This window comes from Cyprinodon tularosa, unplaced genomic scaffold (assembly GCF_016077235.1).
Source record: "Cyprinodon tularosa strain WSP-4 unplaced genomic scaffold, ASM1607723v1 ctg1, whole genome shotgun sequence".
NCBI lineage: Eukaryota > Metazoa > Chordata > Actinopteri > Cyprinodontiformes > Cyprinodontidae > Cyprinodon > Cyprinodon tularosa.
In genome coordinates, this window is record NW_024037781.1 from 2,912,653 (window position 1) to 2,936,058 (window position 23,406).

General features: G+C 37.9%; 1 protein-coding gene across 2 annotated transcripts in view; it reads left to right on the top strand.

The window, feature by feature from the left end:
- The window catches only part of LOC119784483 (E3 ubiquitin-protein ligase Midline-1-like), an 86,838-nt gene that overhangs the window by 17,010 nt on the left and 46,422 nt on the right, over nt 1–23,406 (top strand). The window contains exon 1 of one of the 2 annotated variants that reach the window (XM_038286580.1): nt 16,910–17,184. The exons of the other annotated variant lie outside the window; for it this stretch is intronic. The gene's annotated coding sequence lies outside the window, so the exon portion shown is untranslated. Of the gene's footprint in view, nt 1–16,909; nt 17,185–23,406 lie in introns of those variants that run through there. 2 annotated transcript variants of the gene reach the window in all.

Here is a 23,406-nt window from a genome sequence, read left to right on the forward strand (position 1 = left end):
GCCATCCTTCGTCTCATTAGGAGCATGCCCCGACATTGTCAGGCCATACAAATTACTGAATACCATTTTGAGTTGCTGCAATGAAATTTCAGCAAAATGGACTAGCCTGCCGCATCATTTTTTCACTGTAATTTTTGGGGTGTCTTTGAATTAAGCCCACTATAGGTTAATAATTTTCATTTCGATCAAATGATGTGGCATTCTTTTGTTCCTAACACATCATCCAGTCCATATCAGTATAAATAAACAGCGTGATTTTTCTTCCCCTATTGAGATCTGATGTTTTTTCAAAGTGTTCCTTTGCTGTGTCCTAATTTTTTTGAGCAGTGTACAAAGAGGAAAAAAAGTCTCAATGAAAGGACAAACACAGCAGCGGAATAAAAAAACGGTGCCATATGGCACTGCAAAGGATTGCTGACTGAGTAATAGGACAGCCTGCACCCAATCACTATACTGGATATGAATTGCATGCACCTCAGGACTGAAGACTTGGGAGCAGTTGTGGACGAAGTGCTCAACTGTAGTACTTCAGTAAAAGTATTGATACTCATTATCAAATCTTACTCAACTACAAGTAAGTTACTCGGTCAAACATCTACTCAAGTTAAAGTAAGGAAGTACTCACTTTTGAAAATACAAATAGTAAATAGTAAATAAATAGTAATAGTAATAGTAATAAATAGTATAGCATTACTGCTTAAAAAACAATAGTAAATTGCTTAAAAAGTACTCAAGAATAAAAAAATACAAGTAAAATGTTTTAAAAAAAGTATTAGCACATCTCTGTATAAATTTCAGAGTATTTGTAAAGAACCTTTCTAACTTTTAGAAACCACCTAATGTATTCATGAAGTAAGTAAGTAAGTAAGTAAACTTTATTTGTATAGCACTTTTCACAGACAAAGTCACAAAGTGCTTCACATGATAACATAAAACAACACAAGGAAAACAGATAAAATGCAATAAAAGCTATAATAAATAAGGGAATAAAACAACAGGCTATGTGCTTTGGAAGGCTAGTGAAAACATGTGTGTTTTTAGCTGTTTTTTAAAGATATCCACAGAGTCCATAGAGCGCAGGGACAGGGGGAGTTCATTCCAAAGACGGGGTGCCACCGCTTTAAAGGACCGGTCTCCTCGGGTTTTAAAACGGGTCCGAGGAACCATAAGCAGGTTTTGACCTAAAGACCGTAGACTACGGACCGATGTATACGGCTGGATCAGACCTGTCATGTAGCCAGGCGCCTGTCCATGAAGGGCCCTGAAGGTAAGGACCAGGATTTTAAACTTTATCCTGGAAGCAACAGGAAGCCAATGTAGGGACTTCAAGAGAGGAGTTACATGGGCTGTCCTATTTGTACGGGTCAGGAGTCTTGCAGCAGAGTTCTGGACAATTTGTAGGCAACCCAGCTCCTTCTTGCTCAGACAGGTAAACAGGCTGTTACAGTAATCCAGTCTTGAAGAGACGAAGGCATGGATGATTCTCTCCAAGTCATCGTGAGAGAGGATTTTCCTTACCTTGGAGATATTGCGCAGATGGAAGTAACAGTTCCTGATCAGTTGTTTTGAGTGTAGCGCAAGGGACATCCCCTCATCGAAAATCACTCCAAGATTACGCAGACTGGATTTGGCTGAGGAACATAGATCACCCAGGTGCTGTTTAATGTCAGGGATGGCACTGTCAGGAGCAATAATGAGTGTCTCAGTCTTTTCGGTATTCAGTGCGAGATAGTTTTTGTTTAACCTCTGCTGAATCCGGGACAGACAGTTTATCAGAGAGTGTAATTTGTGGACCTCTGAGGTTTTAAAGGAGCAGTACAGCTGTATGTCGTCAGCAAAAAGATGATATGCCACATCACTGTGCTGCTGGATAATCTGGCCAAGAGGGATGATATAAAGTAAGAAGAGAAGTGGCCCCAGGACTGAGCCCTGTGGAACACCATACAGGAGATCTCCCCGCTCAGACATCATGTCATTGACTGCCACATTGAAGCTCCTACCAGCTAAGTAGGAAGTAAACCACTCCAAAACTGGACCTGTCATTCCCACCCAATCCCGCAGCCGGTTTATCAAGATGGAATGGTCGACCGTATCAAAGGCTGCAGACAGGTCTAACAGGACCAGTACCGTACAGCTTCCGGAGTCTGCAGACATCATGATGTCACTAGACACTTTCAGCAGGGCTGTTTCAGTAGAGTGGTGTTTCCGAAACCCTGACTGAAACTTGTCGTAGATGTTATGGGTCTCAAGGAAGGATGTCAGTTGGTTAGCTACCACTTTTTCCAGTATTTTACTCAGAAAAGGGAGCTTAGATATTGGCCGATAGTTTTTAAGTTCTGACTGGTCCAGACTGGGCTTCTTAAGTCTTGGCTCTATTATGGCATGTTTAAAAGAGCTGGGGAACACACCAGAAGACAAGGACATATTAAACAGTCTGGAGACCCATGGTCCGACTGACTCAAAGACATTTCCAAAAAGCTTGGAGGGGAGGACATCAAGCAAATTAGCGGTGGGGGTCATTTTAGCAGATAATTCAGCAATGTCAATTCATGCGTAGAACCACCTGCTACAGATGTGTACAGATGTACACCTGTACACCACCTGTAAAGAACTTCTGCATGAAAATACTTCTGAAATTAAGGACAGCTATTTTGATTATTATTTCTTATTTAAAAACACAACAAAATGAAAACAGGAGTGTCTTGATTCTCCTCACACTTTCACTATGGAATAGAGGTTTAAAGTTGAATCTATTACCACAAAAAACTATAACTCTGCTTTAAGAACTCATCCTACTGAACAACTTGGCCACATGGCAACAACTAACGCCTTAATCACATTTATAATCTACTAATAATATCTGTCCTGAGTTTCTCCCATTTGTGGAATGTTATGCATGTATATAAAAAAGTGGTGCCCAAATTCAGTCCTAAGGGCTGTTGTCTTAGATGTTTAAATTGCAACAGGAGATTATAAAGATGAGCTGAGTCAAAAGTAAGAAATAACTAGCGGCTTCTGCAAAATGTAGTGAAGTAGAAAGTAGGGGTGTAAATCACACCCATCATGGCGATTTGATACAATATCAATTTCCTGACCCAACGAAAAATTTTTTCATACTCAAGAATACACCACAATATGATTTGATTAGATTAATTGGTAATATATATATATATATATATATATATATTTTTTTTTTTTTTTTTTAACCTTACAGGCTAGACAATGTGTCCAATTTGAAATAAATCAGTGAAACCTATAATATCGTTATGCATTTTACTTGAGAAACAGCAGCAAATAACAGAGGTAGCAAAGTTGTACTTCACCTAGGCCTATGAAAACCTTATTTACTTACAGAACCCGAAATACTTCCACCCAAATTACTTGAACCTGTAAGGGGTGTGTAAGTCATCTTCTTTTTTTTCCGCCATGTCTGTCTTGCCTAGTGTTTACGTGAGTATGAGTGCAACGGAAAGAGTTTAGTGGCTAAAGGAAGTGAGGTAGGTAGGCAAAATAGGTTTAGCACCACCGCAGTATGGGAGTCAGAATTACGTCCAGGAGCAAATGTATAAAAATAGACAGGATGAAAAAAAAAAAAAAAACATGAATTGATACTTTTGCAGACGTGTCGATGCATCTGATCGTCGCTGTTGGATCGATGCACTGATACAAAACAATTATTTCAAAACCCTAGTAGAAAGTAAAATATTTGATTTTAAAATATAGTGGAGTGAAAGTTATAAGTACCCCCTCACCCCCCAAAAATAATCAAGTAAAGAAAAGTACTTAAGTACAGTAATCAAGTAAATGTACTTTGTTATTTTTACCGCCACTGATTGGGAGCAGATAGAAATACTGTCATATTTAGAGAAGAAGGACTCTGAATCAGGGCTACCACGGAGACAGTTAGTTTGATTAAGGAAAAGGCTTTATTTAACAATGAACAAGAAATTGTGTCCGGCAGGATCTTCCTGGGTTCAGCTTGGGAAAAAAGACAGAGTGAAGATGAATAACTGGTCTGTGGAAGTGGGAAGGTGGAGAAAGCTAAACTCACAGAGTTTGAGGTTGTTTGGGCTTGGAAGGATGGTGTCCTTGATCCAGGTGCTAACTGAGCCTCTCTCTCAGGTGATGGTGTGTAGGAGGGTGGACAGGCAGGTGGGCTCCTGGAGGAGGGCTGCAGAAGACTGACCCGAGAGATCCTACAGATGAGGAAGGTCCAAGCTCGGAGGTTCAGTAGGCTTGGTTTTAAACTAGGAGGGAAAAGACAGAGACAAGGAATTAGAACTGGACTTAGAGAGATCTTAGAAGCTAGCTGGTTGGTCATGTACCACGCTGGTAGCGTGAAAAAACTGACACCCTCCTCCTGGTCCCAGCTCCTTAAGTAGGCTCCAAAATTAACAGAGATGATCTGCACCTGCCCATCACACCCTGCAGAGAAGAGAAAGAGACAGACACCAGACCTACAGTATGACAAATACAACATAAAAATATAATTTCATCTAGTTAGTTGGACCTTTTTATTAGCTATAATCTTCACTTTGCTTAGCTGATATAGGAAGTACATAGGGAAAATACCTGTGTTGGTGTGGAAAGCTAAACGAATGCAGACATAATAATTGATCCAGCAATAGATTAAATTTCTATTCACACTTTTTGAGCCTTCTTTTATGACTTTGAATTTGCTTACATTTGCTTTAATAATTAATATCACTTTTTTAGTGCTACAGGCAAGATAAATCATTGATCATTTTTACCATTTTTAGCATTTTAACGCAACATTGGACCAAATGTTGTCAACCTATTTGTATTTTGTACACAAAGCATTTCTTTCTCATTCTTATTAATATTGTTTTGTCTCCTTAATAGATAATTATTTTAAATAATTGTGGCAAAGGATTATTTAAATATTAAATTCAATTGTCTAGCCTTATTATTTTGTTCACTGTACTGTATAAACGAAAATTTACTATATCAATGCGTTTTTATGCACCATGTTATTTCTCCCACAACGTTTACATTTGATCGCTGCTGCACTTTAACCCTTTAAAGCCCGATCCAAGAATAAAACAAAACAGAAAATTATTTCTTTTTGTTTTCAAGTCCTTATTTGGCCTTTTAACAAAATATGTAAAAAGAAAAAACAGAAATACATTTTTGATATTAATAATTTATTACTATGCGATAAGTCAAGATTATTTTTTGTGTAGTCTTCTGCCCTCTGTTATCAGGTATACCTGATTGTGTGCAATAGGATTTTGCGCAAAGTTTTTACCATTAAATTATGCAAAAGGTGTCAGACACAAAACATTTCAGAAACTGTATGTATCAAATATGATACATTTGGCATTATAGGGTTAAGAACATGGAAATGTCAGGAGTGCTGTACAAAATGAAATTTCATTTTGTATACACTCTGTGTGTACAACATGACAATAAATATTGTCTAAGTCTAAAAAAAGCAAATGGGGATTATAGGGATCATTTGCAATTATCTTCTGAGCCCTATAGTGTCATATCCCTTGGAAAATTTGTTCACAAGACCTTAAATACAGATTCGTACAAATCAGATCTCATCCGGACAGATTTAATTAATATTTGATACCAATAATAATCCAGCTGAGTCCATCACTTATTCAATTAATTATTCATCTTTAGCTCTGAAACTATGTAAAGCCACCTGCATACCCTCATACAAAATGCATGTACTTTGATTAAAGTTCCAGTGCTCATCTCCTGCCATTCATTTTGTGTTCATTTTATTCTTATTCCATCGTTTTTTTTGTTCCCCAAAAATGCAAAGGTGTTCACATGAGTCAAGATTTTGACTCGTGGTTACAAATGTACGCGTAAGCATGTGTATAAGTTTGGGTGCATGTCCTTCCCGTCACAGATGGGGGGCTTGGCTATACATCAGAAAACTCTGTATAACTAGGAGCCCAAAAGACATTAATCTTGGCATTAGATGAACAGCCACACACATATTCACACACTAGACAGCAGGGGTGAGAACCCGGGAGCTTGGCTTTCACTTATAACTTATTCATACTTCATGCCGTCATTCAGCACACCTGGGAAAAAGTCAATTTTTTTCGCTGTGGGACAGCTAATCTTGAGGAAGCAATGACTTTAAAAATAACGTTTGGCATCACTGATTTAAACTGGCTTTAGATCTTCAGACAACTACTGAGCAATACATTTGTACCATTTACACCAGGATTAGAACTGTCCCTGCAAAGGTTACAATTACAATTTTCTTTTAACAGGGCATAAATCATCACACTTTCAACTTTTCTTTTTTTGCTTTGATGTGCATAGCTCCTCAAAGCTATATTAATTTCCATAAACAATAATTGATAAATATGTAAATTAAAATAAGAAAAAGTTAAAGCAGACTAAATTGCAGAAGGTTCTTTGAAAGTGATGTTTTTAAAAGAAAATGCCTAAAGAAGGCAGACATAGTGAGAAAAAAGTCTAATGCCTAGAATTTCCATTCATAAAGTAAAGATTTAAATAGTTACTTCTTAAATAAAGTGAATTAACATGAAGACCGTTCAAACCCATTGTTTGTCTTAGGATTTAAAAACTCTCAAATACTCCATTTTAAAATATCTACACCCAGTCTTTATTCATATTCGGTAGATAGCTGACCTCATTCATTAGGTACAAACTGGTGCTGAAGCTAGACCTTACCTACTCTTGTTACCAGTGGCTGGCATTTGACTGGGAAGGGCAATTTTGAATGGCTGCTACTGCTATGGGGACAGGACAAATAATGGGCTAATAAGCTAATATGGAGCAGGTGTGGATGGAAGGAACTAAAAGGGAGCAAGGGGAAAGAAGACTGGCACAAGGGGGCAACAGAGAGCAACTCAAAATATGCTACACAGCTAAAATATAACATAAAATGGAAAAGGAACCAAAGACCAACTAAACAGAATGTCATAAATAACTGAAAACTCAAAAAGAAGTCAAAAAGGGGAGAACCACAACAAAAAACCTTGCATAGTCAGATACACTTGGAAGGAAAATAGATTTATTGTTTAGCAAACGTAAATGTAAAGTGAGACATGAATTTCAATGAATTTCTCCTTATTTAATCATTCAGTTGTAGCTCAAACCATATTTGTGGAGATTACTATAATATTTTTTTTTCTTGTAGGGTTATTTCACAAAGGTTGGGGATCTCTACATAATTTGTACGAGTCATAACGGGCGTCTTGACTACCTCTTTGGTTTTTGCTCTCCTTGCAAAATTAGTCTTGATGGATATCCATGTCTATGTAATATGGCAGTTGCAGTAGAACCAGTGGAACCAAAAGTAATAGGCTCCACTGTATTAAATTCAGAGGTATAAGATTAACAAGTTAACTGTGGTTTGCCGTTCCCATGTGACAAAGCACAGTTTGTGGGAATACTGTTATAAAGAACCATAATAGTGAGCATGCACTAATCAAACCAAAATACAGTAAAGATGTCTGGTTCAGCATGAAGCTGCTCAGATTAAAGGGGTAATGATGCAACTACTTTTATGAGAGTTTATCCATGTTAGGCATTTTATTGGCTAATGATGCTTCCTCCCATGCATACATGCATATGTGCAAATTTGTGTCTTACTAGTATTTACTGCCTGTTCGCTTCTCTGTATATTCATAATTGTGCCTGTGGGCTCTATGAAAAGCTTGTCTTTTTTTACTATGAGATGTTCATATGCAAGGATGTTGCTACACCGAATCTAATTTACAGAAGGACCTTAGGCTCTTAGATTTAGGCCAAGACTTGAGATGCCTGTTAGTTTGAACCCTGTAAACACAAATTCCACTCACATTTATTTAAACTCCAGATCCTTACTTTTTTTGCAGTTATTATAACTATAATTACACAAATTTTAGTTAAAATCATCCCTCTCAAAACAAAAAAGAACCCTGCAAGGTAAAGGCGATCACAGCTACTGTTTATTCAAAGGGCATCATGATTCACTGTATCCTCAGTTGCCTCATGCTTCTTATTAGTGACACAGAGGCACGAGTGAATCAAAATATTTCCATTGAATGTCTGACCCCAATTTGAGTTAGTGAATCACAAAGATCTTATAAATCCATTTCTTTTTTTTTTATATAACTCAAGTTTGCTTTCCCAGCCATCTCTAAACAACATATGTTTTATCTCAAATTAATTTTTATTTTTACAGACCTAGCAACTACATTTAAACTATAAATTATTCAAATCATAAAAAACAGGAGAAGTCTATTTTGTTCTTGTAAGTGTTAAAAGCTTTTTCTAATGATAACTCCTAATGCTTCTTTATCTCCTGTGCTCCTCCCTCAGTTTTTTTTTTTTAAATCCGCCTCCATCTGCTACCTTCTTTAAACCTTTTTTTGGTATTAGTTTCCCTCAGCACAAATATGTCATTCTCTAGGGCAACTCGACAGCTTAAATCCTCAGCAAAAACAACAGCAGAAAAGTGCCATAAAAAGTGACATAGCTCCAATCGCCCCCGAGTCCGAACTGAGCTTCAGTGACTAAGAATACCCATGGATCAGCCGCAGGTCTCCTCACACTGATTAAAGCCAGACCCCTTCCTGACATGAATGTGACCCCCTTCTCAAGAAGACTAGAGGTCAGCTTCAAAGAATCTGTGTCAGGCTACAATGATCGGGATATTTCGGTGTATGTAAATAACTGCACTAAAGTATTTCCACAACAGTTAACAGTCTGTGACTAATGCAGATAATAATCAGTTGTAAAAAAGCCACATGCCTATTGAGCAAGTCAGTTTGGTATGTACATAATAGTTTATGCAATGACCTCCAGTATCTGTCCATTTGCATTTAATCAACCCGGGAAACTGGCAGAGAGGCATTCAAAACAGTATAGCCTCGCGATTGTACCCACCCATATGTGCAAAGCAAATCCTTCAAATCCCCTAATACCCACAATGCACATACCCTAAGGAACTGTTTTAAGTCATAACCTCGTCATCCAGTATCTCCACGATAATCTCAGCCTGTGAGAGGACAGAAATTCCACTCATTCCAAATGGGTAAAAATATGATTTCAAGACTGAAGACAGTCTTTCCTGACCTGTGAAATGTGTGAGAGGGAGCTTAATAGCAAAAACCGAGAGGAATACTACACCAGCTTTTTTTTTACAATGGAAAAAATGTACTTTATCTCCCTGTATTTTAATCATGTAAAGCACTTTGCATTGTCTTTGTACTGAATTGTGCTATACAAATAAATTTGCCTTGCCTTGCCTTACTTTACCTAAAGTTAATAAAACAAAGATAGAGCTAAATAAGTAATCTTATTCATTTAAGTTTTCTTCTCAATGTAAAGCTCTTCAGTCACTTTTTAATTGATTAAATGTGCTATTTAAATAAATCTTCATCTATTATCTTTTTGTATTCCTTTTGAGTTAACATTGTCCAGCTGTAATGTTTTACATTAATTACCAGAAATATGTAACAGCATTTTGACCTTCACAACTGTAATTTCTGCATGTGATGGCTCCTTAAACTTTTCAATTAGTATTCAAGTACAGGTGTGTGTGATCGTGCAATGTTCATCATGTTTTGGGATCATACACAGATCCTGCTCCTATTTACTGGTGAACTGGAGAGGATTTTTGGTCCAAAATATCTGAAACTGTGACATCTGAAACTATAACCTCTGAAACGGTGACCTCGTTAATGTTCTCTCTTTAAGAGTTACCAGAGATGGTCCCCTCAATATACTCATACAGTATCAATATAGGCCATTTACTATCTAAATTTTTATATTATAGGTACTACCTCTTTGACAAGCCTGTTGCTGTAGAAAATCTGGAACTGTGGTACATTGCTTTAGGAAGCAGTTGTTTGGCATGTTTCCCAAAATAGCTGTTTCAGCTCCAAAATAAAAAAAATTAAAATCAGTTTTCATTTAACTTTTCGTTTTCTTTATCTTTAAACCAACAATGTATAAAATAAATAATTCTTTAAGGCCCTGTCACACCTTGCCGATTTAGACAGCGCATCCATGACGTCCCAGAATCTCCTAAAATGCTGCCATACGCTAAACTTTCTATGTATTTTTTTAAGTTTGCGTGTATATATACCGTATTCATAATGAGTCCAAAACTTATGTCCAGCAACAGCCTAACTTATGCATATTGCACAGCAGTGTAATGCCCATTAAATGATAAATAGGAAGAGAAACAGAAAGAAGCATGTCTGCTAGGAAGTTTGTTGGTCGGTGTGAAAGCTGGGAGGATCCATCACACTTACCTTCATGCTCACCCTTTGATGGGGATGCAGTCTGGAGGAGAACTGATGGCTTCCTGTGAACCCCCTTTCATACCAAAACGCTGCCAATAAGCCATTAAACATAGCTTTAAGTTAGAAATTTGTTATTTGGTCATCTGGAACACGTCAAATACGTAAATATGCATTGGAGATAAGTTCTTGATAAGTTATGAATAAGTTATGCAGACGTTACTCATAGGTTTTGGATAAGCTAGACACCCGGACTTATGAATAACTTACACTTAACGTATGTCCATGATCAGCTAACTTACCTCTAACATATGGCCCACGTATGAGAATTTTGCTCAAAATTTCTCTACATACTTGCCATATGCCAGCGTGTTTCAGCTTACTTAAGTGTACTTCAGCGTACCCATAACTTATCCAATGTATAACACCATTTTTGCCAGATTTTCCATACGTCAGGCATACACTGGCTAAGTCGTCTAGGTGTCTAGACAGGGGGATTAGGAAAGACATAGTTCCAGTGGAAGCTGTTAATACAAAAATGAATAAATAAATAAAAGTGATAAGGTTTTTTTTTTTGCCCAAAAAGGTCATGTAACATTAGTGGCCCGAAACCATTTTTCTTTTCTTTGGCTGGACTGGGGTCCAAGCTGGCTCTTTAAACTGTAATCTATAGGTTTACATACAGACTGTGATTCAGAGTGTATGAAAGGAAAACTAGTAAAAAATCTAGATTTGAGTGAATGGGTTTCTTCATCTGAAATTAAACAACGAATTGAAGAACATCTTGGATTTAAACCAAGATTCAGATGTAGAAAAGACATACTAAAATATATATGAACAATCTGTATAAGAAGCATTAACATTTTTATTGGCAGCTTTTTCAATTGATGAAATTTACCTTACCTAGTTTTCTTTCATTTCTTCAGACTTGGAATGCGATATAACGTATAGGAATTCTGCACTCTGATTGGCAGATGTTCTCTTTCCCATCAAACAACTGAAACTCTAAGGAAGTGGTCTCACAAACTGAGTGAACATTTCAGTAACAAAAGCCTTTTATGATATCTAAAGAGGTAGGATAAAGAGACCTGAGATTGTGCTCTTTGCCGTGATCCTGCAATGAATGTAGAGTCCTCGTGTCATTGTATTTTAATTTTGAAGAAAGCTTTTGGACACCTTCCAAAGAGAAGAATTACAAAGTGCCTAACAAAGCTAGGCCTATACCCGAATCTATAAAACAGTCGCATAATGGAATCCGTCTGACCTTCAGGTATGAAACTTTAGTTCTCACTGTATAGAAAAAAGTGCCATTATATGACAGCCTAAAATGGATCAATATATTTTAGAACCAACAACTAAGGACATGTAAAAAGTTATGCAGGTAGAGAAACAGAATCCGATAAAACCGAATAATGGAATTTAATCAGCTAAAAATGAATTAGTCCTTATGTCATACTCTCAATCAGGGGTGTCAAACCCTTTTAGCGTGCCAGAAAATAGATAGATGGATAGATTTTGGATCAGCTGAAGGCTTTTAACAGTTTTTTACAGTTTATGGACTTCCTGATAGTAAAGCATTACAATAGTCCAGTCTTGAAGTAACAAATTCATGGACTAGTTTCTCAGCATCACCCCTGGACAGGAGATTTCTCATTTGAGAGCAGAAAATGTAGAGATGAAGAAAGGATCCACTTCTTGTTCTGATGACAATGCTGAATCTGTTTAGAATTAGACCTTTCTGCTTCTGTAGGTGAAGATGTTCTGGTCTGACCATCTGCTTGTGGAGTTAATCCAGAGTAGAAGATCCAACCTGACAAGAAGCTGTTGATCAGTGGGATCAGCATTAGAACCAGCTGTAGAACCAGCTCTGCTTAGACCTCTGGGTTCTGAAGCTGATGCTTTGGAGAAAATGAGGATTTGGAAGAGAAATATTCACTCTTCACATGGATGATGTCATGGATTCTGATGCTCGAGTACCTTTCTGGATAGCTCAGAGAGGAAAGGAGGTATGAAGGAGTTCAGAGAGTCTGTAGTTCAATTCCTCATACTGACAAGAAGGATTTGTTTAATAATATGAACAGTTAATGTTAAGATCAGCAATCTTATTAATGTAGTTCCTGACTCTGATTTCTGCTGAAAGTCTTTATTTGTTAACAAAGTTAATCTAGACATGAAGTAGATGAATGTGTTACAAGAAGAAGGCAACGACTGGAGGATCTAGTGGTGCAGAGGTCCAGTTAACCAAACCTGGATGAGAAGGTCACAGGAACAAATCCTGGTGATACTTGTTGGGTTTTAGTCACCATTATTATCAAGGTTAATATAGAAACTGAGAGGATAGATCTGCTAAGAGAACAGGCTGATGTGCGACCGGGCCTGTGGTTGACTGTAAAAGCATTGCCTTTTTAATTAGAAGCTCAAGGGTTCAAATCCAACAGAAATATATATTATCTTTTTCAACAACTGTAAAAGTGAAAATGAAAACTTAACATTTATGTTAAGAAAGGAAAACCAATCTTAAACAGAGGAGGTGGACTTCAAAAACCTACAATTCAGCGATGGAGTTGATTACTTCCTGCTATCATCGCAACCCAAACCCCTTTACAGGAGAACAGAAGACCTCGCCTATTCAGCCAGGCCAACATTGCATGTTTTCTAAACAAAAACCAAGTTTTGTTGGTCTACTGTATAAAACCTGGAACTCAACACTATTTCTGACATTTTGAATTAAAAAAGCTTCCTGGATGGGAAGAGAAACATATTTAAACGTGGAAACAAAGTCCAGTGGATTGATTTCTTTAACTTTTTTGAAAAGTGAAAACAAAAAGATAAATTTGCCTGGAGAAAAATCCAAAGTGTAACAGGTGTCTACATTTAAAACTGGGTAACGTGTGAAGATTTGTATGCATTTCTAAGTTCATCTGCCGTTGTAGCTCCGAGAGAAGAGATGCTGGCTTAGAGTTCCATGGATCCTGAGTTCAAGTCCTGGTTCATCTCTGAAGTCTCAGGAAATGAAATATATCATACATATTAAGTCAAGAAAAAAGCAGTGTAGTGAGACAGTGCCTGTGGTGTGATTGTTAAACCATTGGCCCTCATACTAGAAGCTCATGGGTTCAAATCCCACTATTGGCATTTTCAAACAAATGTAGAAAAAGAAGCAAGAAAGATAAATGCACTACGAGAAAAAGAGCATAGTGAGACAGTGCCTGTGGTGTGATTGTTAAACCATTGGCCCTCATACTAGAAGCTCATGGGTTCAAACCCCACTATTGTCATTTTCCAACAACTGTAGAAATAGAAACTAAAAGATAAATGCGCCCGGAGAAAAGTCCAAAGTGTGACAGGTGTCACAGCAGAGTGGGATTGTCTGCGACCGTCAGGCGCCAGTGGTGAAGAGTCTGAGTTCAATTCCATCTGTGGTTGACGTAGCCTGGAACTACCCACAGCGGTGGGTCGGGGAGGGGGCCGTGTCCCCTCCCTGACTTCTGCAACAATAATTGGAGGGGGTTATACATCAGAAATCAAAGTCTGATTAAAGTTTTACAGACAGTAAAATACTATTATGTCTTAAGTAGTTTTCTAAGTAACTTAAAAAAGACTGCAAAACAAATGGAATGTTTACAGATGATTTTAAAAAATGTCAACATTTACATACAAGAATGTAACATTTGCAAAAGGTTACTTAGTCATTACATTTTCAAGTTTTATTTGAGAGAAATACTACTGTTGGTGTGGTTTAAGATTACAACTTTTGTATTTTACTGTCTTTACAAGTCTTAGATTTTGTTCTCTGATGTATAACCTCAAGTTATTGTTTCATCGAACATAGATGAAATTGAGAACCTGTCACACTTTCACTTTTCTCTGGGGGCATTTATCTGTTGTTTTGCTTCTAATTTGAGAGTCAATGCTTTAACATCCTTTCAGAGTTCAACCTCTTCTTGTAGTATATTTATCTTTTTGTTTCAATTCTTACTTTGAAAGCCAATAATTCTGGATGTAATATGTATAGGGACTATATTTTTTTAAATTGATAAATTCACTGAGATTTCAGAGATGAATCAGGACTTGAACTCGGGATCCATTGAACTCTAAGCCAGCATCTCTTCTCTCAGAGCTACAACGGCAGATGAACCATCTTCCTCTTTAAAACCACTGACATACATCAGATTAGACACTTAGAATTACATAACAATGTAGAAACCTGTCCCACTTTGGACTTGTGGAATGGTTCACAAGTCTGTGAATAGTTCCATTTGAAATGAATTACAATAGCTGTTTTAATAGTTACTGAGTCAGACATGTGGGGGGTAATGTTTGATTTATCTATAGGCTTATCTATAGGTATCTATAGGTTTTGATCAGTTACTGTGTAAATGGGTTGGGTTTGTAATTTAAAAACATATTCTAATCTATCTTATTTTCATTGACGAAGACCTCAATGAACTCGAACACGGCCATCCTCGTCTCCCCATGCGAGTTTTCCCTTGAAGCTGATATTAGAAAATATAAAAGATGTTAATTACTGGTTCGACTCCTACAATCACTACTATTAACTTCTTGTCTGTTCGTCGTGGCTGGGGGTAGATGTGTGAAGCATTTTTCAGGTATGTGGAACAACCTGCAGGTACCAGAATAATGACAGTGAACATATTTTAGGTTTCAACATTTTTGGATAATTTATTCATTTATGAACTGGTTATTATAGCTCCTGCTGCTCATTTTGACGCGTGTCAAAAGACATAAGACTTACGTTACCTAAAGTTGAAAAGCAACTTTTCAGTGGTATATACTGATATACTGCTCTGAGAACTCAAGCCCAGATGGAAACTGTTTCTGCGTCTGTTTCAAAAAGAACATTCTTAAGCAGCAGACTCACCTCATCTGATCCCACTCTAACCACAAGACACACACAGCCAGAATTCTTACAATGAAAGCTATGTACAGTGGTGAATCTCTGAATATTTAGCATTAATTTTTCCATCCACTTCCTGGCACTTAGGATTTTAAAACAGATACATAAACTAAGTACGATGCCTAGATTTCTGGTATATTGAATTTACTGTACTAAACACCCTGGAATCAGACTCAAAAATCTTTCCTAAGTTAAATACATGTCCCACACTTCTATCTACAGAATAATCCCAAGGATTATTCACTAGACAGCAATCTCTGACCCTAAGAATATGTATAATTTTATATTCCTTCAGCTTTAAACTTCCAAATGAAAATTTAAGCAGGATAAAGAACTGTGGTGTCCAAAGGAAGAAGATGATGAAAGTTGACGTTATTTATCCAACAATAGTTGTTATAATATGCAGTTGTGTAGGAGTGTCTTGCATCTTGGAGATTATTTTAAGCAGCTTTTCTTGTAGGCCATAAATAAAAAAAAAAAAAGTAAGGGACATTTCATGGGTAGCAGCCACAAAAGTTGAGGTTTCAAGGTCGATAGATGATGTAACAATGTAAGGAATGCAACCAAAAAAAAAATCTGGCAAGTATTTTGTTTTACTGAGAATATTTCACTCAAGTGGGAGTGACTTATGTTATGGCTTTTAATAGTCTCATATCTGTAGACAGCTTAAGTTAACTTTAATCGTAACCTAATCTGGCTTTAAGTCTGGCTGTGTCTGAGTTTCTAAAAATGGTATTTGTCAGGGTTTTGGTTGAGGATAGCAACAACAGAGGGCAACAGATAAAAGCCTAAGAACTGATATATAATGAGAACACACAACAAAATAAGAATTAAACCAACTCAAAAGAAAACACACACATGCACAACTTTGACTTTTATGTTATTGCCATAAAAATGTAGTGGTGACCAAAACAAAAAGGGTAAAGATGACAAATATCTCCACTGAGTGACTACAAGCTCAGATAAGTTTGACTTTTAGGTTATTCTTACAGTTTCTCAGAGAAAATCTGACTTTCAAATCCTGGTCTCTCCAAAAACTTCTCTCTTAAAAGAACACTGGGTCTCTAACCCACCACTAAAAGTTTGCTTTCCCGTATTTGACAACAAAGTAAGAAAAACTTTGACTTGTTAGAATAACCACAGTATTGAGAAGTTATTCAAAAATGTTAAAGATTACAACTACATTTTTTAAATTACTAAAATCATGGTCCCTATAAAGTACATACTGTGTATAAATGCATTACAAGCTGCAAATATTTAACCATAATCTAATGAATGTGTGGTCTTGAGGTGTGCACTAAATACAAACTAATGTACCATGTAATGAGAAAAGGGAAACAGGTTTATAGTCTTAATTGAGTTGGGTAAAGAGACACAAGTATAGATATAACAAAAAATAAATGCAGATTTCAGAAACCTCAAATCTAATATTTTACTTAGATTTTAAATTACATAGAACAAGTAGTCTGTGTCTATACTTTTGCTTGTACGTAAGCTTGAATGTTTTTAGGTGATTCAATAAGGGGAATATTCCAGTTATAGAATTTCTAAGCCGCGATTCATTTGCTGCAAATTATGCCGCAAACATAAAGCTAGATGATGATTGGCCTACTTAAGGCAAGTCTGCTAACTGGCACATTTGAATACAGTGGAGCATGGAGCAAGGACTGAACAGACTGGGGGAGGAGAGGAAACAGTGAGGGGGCGGTGCACTAGTTTGTCCCATCTCTCTCTCTCTCTCTCTGCTGGGTCTGGATGGAAAAGCTTGCACAGGCAGAGGAGGAAACATGTCAAGAGAGGTGATGACACAGCCACATAGACGTACTCACATCCTCAGTGGCTTCTGGGATTGCTCTTTACTATCGTTTTAGCCGCTGTCAACCTTCCTGCATCCCACGGAGGAGAGAGAGAGAGAGAGAGAGGGAGAGAAAGAGAGCCGTCACTCCCCCTCTTCACCTCTATCTTCCCATCTTTTTCACTTTGTTTGTGGATGATGGGATTTTAATCATGTGGAAGGTAAGAGCCAGAGTTGCACATTGTATGAAGAGCGGTGGGTTATATACAATGAGCAGTTGGAGGTTCTTTGACTTAAGTTTGTAAATCCCTGGGGGGGATTCCCACATGCTTCAACCCTCCACCTCAGCCTAGTCTGTATTCTCAGTAAATCTGAGAAGTGCAAGAATGATAATAATAGAGCAGTGGCTTAAGAACCCAGCCATTGAGCTCCGTGGACAAACTTTTGTAGAAGCATTTTCTGAAGATACTGTATGTTCAACAGAGTCTGCTTTTATTACACTGTGTGACTCATTTATTCCTCCTCTGAGTTCTGTGTTCACTTAAGTTCCTGACAACTTAATTTGATCTCGAATTATCAAAGTCTTCTCATTCTTTTAATAGTGAGCTAAAGTTTCATGATGTTTAGTCTCAAAACGAAGATAACACATTGCAGAAGAATAATCGGTATTGTTTGCATTTAGCTCGGGTTTTACAAATGAAGCTTGTTTTAAAGCAACATAATCTTTGCTTTTTTACCTAATTTAAGCAAGTATTGGAAGACTGTTTGTCTATCAAGGTTGTGCGTATAAGAACATGTAAAATTACATCTACATGATGACTATTTTTGTCTTGCATATGGTGCACAGCCCACTTCATATATTGGCCTCAAAGAAAGTCGGACGCTGTGTGCTGAGGCTTGTTTGGTACGCCTCACTGCACGAGTGTCTTCTGTATTGGACTATGTCACAGCTGGCAAACAAGCTCAGCGCCACTGCTTATTCTCTCCTGCGACAGATCAGAGAGATCAATTAGGTCTTGGTTTTGAGGATGCAAAAAAGTTACATTGGACTGGACAAAAAAAAAAGAAAACTAAGAAAAAACTTGTGGGAAGTTTAGTTTGAAGCTATCATAACGTCTACCGATATAGCAACAATGCTATTGTTCCTGCTTCTTTCCTGTTTCCACTGACATGTCTTGTTGAGACCTTCACAGAGAAGCAGCACTCAGATCTGCCCACCCCCCCACCTGTAAACAGACCGTGGGAACTTTACAGACAATTATGGCAACCGCAGACCTTTCAACTTGTTTTCATTCCTTGTGGGATTGCTCATGCTGTTTATGTAAACTCAACAAATAGGGTTAAACTCTTAATCTAATTTAGAAGCAAAGCTGTTATTTTTTGTTTTGATTTTAAGAAAAAAAAAAAAAAAAAAAAACTCCCTTTTGCTGAAAGCCTCTCTAACAAATATATCCTGTTATCTCATCACTTCTGTATAGGGAGGTACAAGCAGTGAGATAGTCATCTCTAACGGGTTATCTCAATCTTCAAAGTCATAGTTTAGTTCAAACCCGGTGTGTGTCAGGGGTGAGGGAAGGGGGTGCTAATTGCTATCTAAACATCCTTATAATGACAAACACACTCAAATACTTTTTTCCTTTAGTCAAAGGACCAGCTAGTTTCATTTGACTCCATTTTATCCACTCCACTGAATTTTTTAATCACCGACCAAGTAAAATGAGAGTAATGTTGTCATGGTAACTTTAAGAAGTGTGACAATGGGTGCCATTGGCTCAATCAACATTCCTGTGGAGGGACTCAGTAGGTCCTTCAGCTCATTTCAAAACTGAGAGAAGTCTCTGCAATAAAATGCAGGACATTTTAACAAACAAATAAAAACTGCAAAGCATTCTTTTGAATAAACAAATAACTGTGCCTCATTGGATTACATTTTTTCTATTTATAGAGAAATTGAATACACATTAAATACATACCAGAAAAAACATAGGAACCTTCGATTTTACTGCAAAGTGCAAGTCACATTTATTTGTGCATTAAATTTTAGGAATTGTAAAATGTTACAAAAGATAGCATTTTACTTAAGTAATTATTTCCTATAATCTTTACCAACTATTTTGCTGATGAAATAAAAAAAGACATGATTGTTGTTCTTATCAATAAAATAGGCACATTTTATTGATTTCATTACAACTTTGAGATGTGCTTACAGAGTTTTGAATTAAGTGCAGATGCCACTGCATATAATGAAGATTTGCTTTTGAAATAATTTCACAGAGTCAAATTCAGCCTGCAAAACAATCCAAATCTCTTAAATGAAATCATTAAATATGCCAAAATGGTCAAACTGTGCATATGAGCAAACTGCCTTATAGATATTGGGCCAAGGTGCTCATAAGCAGTAAGGTTATGGACCTTTGAGCCACAGAGCAACATTACAACCAGACTGTTTATGTTTTAACCAAGCAAGCCAGACTGAAAATAAGCAGCACCATTTTTTTGGGGAAAAGCGGGATATGTATCAAAATTTTTGAAGCCAATTGGGAAAAATTGTGCCATGTGCCCATCTACCAAAGTTTGATTTTCTCCAAGTAATAAAACAAATGAAATCAGAAATCACAGCAACTTGCATTTCTCAATCATCCAAGCATGTCTTTTACAGTAAATCGCCTGAAGCATTAAAAAAGGGGCTCCTCAACAGCAAGCTTGTGAAATCTTGAAGACACTCTTTACGTGCACTTGTGTGGTTGAGCTAATCTGGTGCCATTTTACTCAAATCTAACCTCTGTTAGTTTTCTTAAGCACTTGCTTCTTTCTCCTACATTCAACTGCAATCATTAATTCTAACAAGTGCACAGTTCTAAAGCTAAGCTTATACCTGGGAAAAGGAGTTTGAAAAGCTGTCCAATTTTTATTCTTTGAACCAAATTAAAAAGATGAAGCAATAGACAATATCATACATTAAAGGCACACTATGCAACATTTTTCAGTTAATTAATGTGTTCCATAACGTTTTGGATGATTAAATGAGTCATTTCAGGTTGAACAAAGGTATTCTCGGCCGCCCTGGTGGTCTGTGGGGGAAAAACCGCACTTGCAATTGCAGGAGCACCGACCCGCACCCACAGGCTCAAAAGTCTCGCGAGAGTCAGTCTTGCTTTACGGCGAGAACTGCTACACGCCCCCAGTTAAAAGCATGCTCGTTGCTAGCACAGTGGCGATCTTTGTGCAGCGCTGCTTTCACACCGGACACAGCAAAAGCAGCAAAATCGCGTCTGCTGCTTCATTTTTACTGCTTGTACCAGTTAGTTCTGACGCGCGGCTGAAGCAGCTTTGCTGCTCTGGCTGCGCGGTGCAAAAGTGTGTCTGACACGCGTTGGGCGGAGCTTCACTATCCTTTCTCTGCCTTGCAGCTATATTTGCTGTGATCAGTGGGAATAAAGTAGTTTTAATATGTTTTTAAGTGAGAAAATACACCTGAAAACGTAATCAGTGCAGTCAGTTCCTCCAGATTACAGTACAATCCTGCCTTCCAATATTTTTTCTGTCGGAGCTGCTCAGACCCCCATATACCAGCGGTGCGCCGACAGTTGGAATCCCTTCATCAGCAGCCTCTGGCTGGGTCGCCTCCTCGCGGTTCACAGCGGCAGCTGGTAGGTGTTTTTCATCGAAATAATCCAAACTGCAGGCAGCAGGATAATAAAAGCGAACATATTCTGCCGGCAGATTTCTGCATTTTAAGTTAATTTAGGCGTCAATAAACTGTTTAAGAGGAGTGATAATAGCGCTCTGATCATCAGCGCCATGTCTCTCTCCCTGCCAGCTCCCAGATCAGCTTCTCTGATTGGTTGAGGCGGCGCGTCGAACAGCAAAAATAAAATTTTTCCATCTCGAGCAGCAGCGCGTTTGCGGCGCGTCACACGCGTCAGATGCTTAAACGCGCCCGACGCGCTGCTTCAGCTGCTCAGACGCGCTGCACCTGCTACTCAAAACGCGCCGCGGGACCTTTTGCTGCGCCTTGACGCGCGTCAACCATTGACTTTGCATGTAAACTCGCTGCTTCTGTTGCGCCAGCTGGGTTCGCCTGTCTGCTAAGCTCAAAACAACCGTGCCTGGCTTGACGGAGAAACCAGGGGAACAGCTGAGCATATTTACGACAGTGCACTTTTACTTTCGCCCTCTGGGGGGAGCCTCGCTGGAAAATCAACACCGGTTGCATTGTGTACCTTTAAGACTACGCTCACTGTAATAAACTGGAAGTAGAGGTAGAAAGCTAGTTGAAAGCTGGACCACAGATCAGTAATGGACTGAGGTTTCAATTAACGTGTTGCAATTTGGAGAGTTATGAACTTGATTTTGTCAGCTAGTAATAGCTATTTTGCATGCCATTCAGGGTGGTTAGATTCTATGACTTGCATGCAGAAATAGCTGATATTTCATCTGAGGTAAAAGTTTGATTCATCCGAACTTACTACACAGGAGATGGAAAAAGATGTGGGCAATAAATTTACTCGTTAGAAAAAATAATCAAAAACCACCTCATTTTGCAAAACTCTTGAAAGTTGGTTAGAATTTTGCTGTTTACATCAAGCTCTTCTAATGTGAAGCTTCGAAACGCACATAAAAATATTAATGGAAACAATCTTGCTAGATTAGCATGCGTTTGAACAGCGATTTCATTGTAAAATGTTTTAACTTTCAGTGGGTCTCGTGGCTGGAAGTATTTCCAAAAAACATACAGTAGGTACAAATGTTTTATGTAGCTTGCAACAGTCAGAGTAAAATGTTTCTAATTAAAAACTTGGCTTTCAACATTTTTAATAGGTTTTATATTTGGATTGTAAAAAAAAAAAAAAACATGCTTCATAAAATGTTTGGGAGCCAAGTTGTGGAGTGAAACTCTCACAAGCTTAAAACAGGGGACCCTGACAGGTTAATCCAGAGGGCGAAGCCATAGCCGGTGTCAAGGACGCACTCAGGATACAGACCCAGGAGATCAGAACTCCAAAAAGGTTCCAAAGGAAAATCCAGGTTGGTGACAGGAAACAGCTCCAAGTTCAGCAAACAGGCAGAATCCAGCAGGAGTCCAGCTGGGAAAAGGCAGGTTCAGTGGTTAAGAGGCAGAGCAGGTCAGGATCAGATAATCAGAAATACTAAGGTAACGCTGAAACACTCACCACTGGCTTGAGAATAACTCCTGATGACTGGAAGGAGGCAGGTTAAAACAGATCAGATGGGAACAGGAGGGCTCAAACACTAAGATAATGCTGAAACACTCCCACCACTGGGTTGTGAGTAATTTGACCCTGATGACTAGGTGTTGTAAAAAACTTGCTGAAGACAGCAAGTTCTATATAAACACTGTTTTACCAACTAACTTACAAAGCCAGCATAAAGTCTTTGCAAGCAACTTCTATTTATTTTATGCCACGAGTGATACCAGATTCTGGGTGAAACAAAAGCTATTGTCATATTTGTTTAGAGTATGCCTAATTTTTCAGATTTTCTTTGTCACAGAATGGTGCGGTTTCCCCGATTTCAATTGCGCACCATTTTAAATCCAAAATAGCAAATAAGGTTTTTCAAAGATAAACTTTCCTTAGGCTTTATCAGAGTTTGTTTTGAGAAGAATTTTAGGGATTTCATATTATAACACCACTAACTCTACCCACTCACGTCTGATAATTCTAATTTCTAAATGCTGGTCTCAGAAAAAAAATACTAATTGCAACAGACCAGCTGGTCAACTTAATGGTGGTAGAATCCACTCTGTTCTCAGCCTTGTTCTAAGAAGCTACACTAGTTTAATTTTAAAATCTGATGGCTAAAATGTCATGAAAAGAAACCCACAGTTCTTAAAAAGCTTAAAAGCTTAATCACCTAAAGTAGCAGAGGCAAATTTCTCTTGAATTAGGAGCATAAACTGTAATCCCATACAAATTTCCCCTCTGTAAGGCATTATTGCTTTACTTATTCCTGCCCTGAGTAGTTTATATAAAATGGGAAAGTCTGACCTGATGCACTGCATGCAGCAGCCACATGCTTTAACCCCTGAGCCCTACTTATGCATGCAGATACCACACAGGTTACAGAAAGTTCCCTTTAAAACCTTTTATTAGCCCATCAAAGAAGCAGGAGTGGCTTTCTGGGAACATGGTGCAACGTTATCACTTTTATCAAAGCATTACTGAGTAATTGCAGTGATTGAAAGAAACTTTCATAAACTCTTAAAGAAAGTGGGGAATTTTTCTCTTCCCTACCTCTGAACCTCAGCTTCTTTCCCCACTTTCCTTGATTGGCCCTTGGCTGGTCCACTGCAATTCCTTTTTTTTACCATCAATCTTTGTACTAAAATATTATTTCTGTCACAATTTGTGGACATTAAGATCTAAAGAGAAATCAGTGAATCAGTGGTCAGTGAAATTCAGCAAAAGGGTGGAGTCAGG